Genomic DNA, 2391 nt, shown 5'->3' on the forward strand with positions numbered 1-2391 from the left:
CATAAGAAAGCAGGCTGAGCAGGGGCCAAGGGAGCAAGCCAGTAAGCAGTGTTCCTCCATGGCCTGTGCTCCATCTCCTGCTACCATGTTCCTGCCCTGAGTTCCTACCTTGGGCTCTCTGATAAACTGCGACCTGAGAGATGATAAGCTGAATAAATCCTTTCCTCCCCAAGTTGGTATTGGTCAGAGTATTTTCTCACAGCAATGAAGAGAACAAACCAGAACAAGCATTGATCAGGGCTTGGGCATGTTGTCATTCCAACACCTGGGAGGTAGAGGCAGGAAGACCAGCCTCAACAACATAGCAAGTTCAACAATATAGCAAGGACAGCCTGGGCTGCATGAAACCCTGTCACAAAACAAAGAAAACAGAGGCTAGAGAGATGGCTCAGTAGTTAAGAGCATTTACTATTCTTGCAGAGGATCCAGGTTCAGTTCCCAACACCCACACATTGACTCACAACCACCTGTTATCCAGCTTCAGGGGATCCAGTGCCCTCTTCTGGCCTCCACCAGCACACAGATGGCATGCATACATACATATAGGTACTCACGCACACAAGAAATAAATAATTTTTTTTTTGGTCTTTTTGAGACAAGGTCTCCCCATAGCTGCAGCTGGCCTGGATTTGCTAATGGAGACCAGGCTGGCCCCAAACTCTCAGAGATCTGCCCGCCTCCCAGGTCCTGGGATTAAAGGCGTGCACCACCAGGCCTGGCTAAATAAATATTTTTTTAAAAAGCAACTCCAAGCTGGGCGTGATGGTGCACACCTGTCGTCCCAGCACTTGGGAGGCAGAGGCAGGCGGATCTCTGTGAGTTCAAGGCCACCCTGGCCTACATAGTGAGTTCCAGGACAGCTGGGGCTTACAGGGAGACCCTGCTTCAAAAAGACCAAAAAAAAAAAGCAACTCCAAACAGTTACCATATATTCTTTGCAACTAACTATTCAAGGTTATAATGAAAAATGTAATGACTGTTTAAAATTTCCAAGCTGATTCTGAGTGTGTATATTCAAAATGGTTTAATTATCACCAAATTAGAGACAATAAATATAAAGCAGAGAAAACAACTCAGTTGTTCAAGGAGGAAAGAGATGTGAGCTGTGGAGCCAGAAGATAAAAACCTGACCCCTCTGTGGACCTGTTTCCTCACCTGGGCAATAAGGAGGTTGGATTTCTATTCTGCTGTTCCTTTTTTGGAGAGCCTCTAACTGGGTGTGTCAGGCCTTTTGGGATGGAACATCTCTACCAATACTACTACTTGGCAGCAGTAATAAAACACACTACAGTTCTGAGCAGCTAATGTGTGCTTACTCTCATCATCTCAATACCCAAATGCCTGTCCCCATTACACAGGCTAATCTGTGCTCTTCACTCTTTCATCAGTCACCAGTGTCTACCCTTTGCCAGGCCCTTTTTACTGCACTGCCACAGAAAAGACGAAAAGAGATGTGGCTTCTGCCCGTGGGAGCTCAAAGACAGAAGAGCCAAACTCATAAACAACCAGTGCTAATCAGGAGCCAAAGAGAAGCCCAGTATATGAATGTATGCAGCCATGCAGTGTAGAGCTCAGAAAGAGGACTGATTCATTCTGACCAGGAGACTGAAATGTCTTAAAGCTAGATCTTGAAAACAAAATATTAAAAAATTGGCAAAGGGCCAGATGTGGTGGCACACGCCTTTAATCCTGGGATTAAAAAAGCAACTCCAAGCTGGGCGTGGTGGTGCACACCTGTAGTCTCAGCACTTGGGAGGCAGAGGCAGGTGGATCTTTGTGAGTTCGAGGCCAGCCTGGTCTACATAGTGAGTTCCAGGACAGCTGGGGCTACAGGGAGACCCTGTCTCAAAAAGAAAAAAAAATTAAATTAAATTAAAAAATTAAAAATTGTTAAAGAATAATATTCTCCACACAGGGAAAAATACATGTGCAGATGCACAAAGGACAAAAAAAAACAAGTCAGGTGGAGCACAGGATACAGCGAGGGGTGTGGTATGAAAGGAAGAGCTGGTAAGCAGAGGACCCAGTGGGAAAGGTTTGTGTGCCAGCCTGAGGTCTGGGGAATGCTGGTCAGAAAAGGGAGATGAGTGGATTTACATTTCAGAGAAAGTCAGAGCAGCCACTGTCAGCAGAACACTGTGCCAGGCCTGCTTAGGCAGGGGGAGAGCTGTGTGTCTCTGCTGGCAGAATCGATGCCATGAATTTTAGTGCCGTGTGTGGCTGAGTCATCTGTGGAACGAGAAACAAAAGCTGTTGTTGGTCCACAGTCTGAAGGTGCTGTTTACAGAAAATGCTCAGCCTTCTCAGGTCATTCAGACTGACCAACCTCAGGCTACAAACTATGCCTTATTTTTATATCCAGTCCAATAGCAGGGGAAAACCACACAAAAT

This window comes from Nannospalax galili, unplaced genomic scaffold (assembly GCF_000622305.1).
Source record: "Nannospalax galili isolate Female #2095 unplaced genomic scaffold, S.galili_v1.0 scaffold263, whole genome shotgun sequence".
Taxonomy (NCBI): Eukaryota; Metazoa; Chordata; class Mammalia; order Rodentia; family Spalacidae; genus Nannospalax; species Nannospalax galili.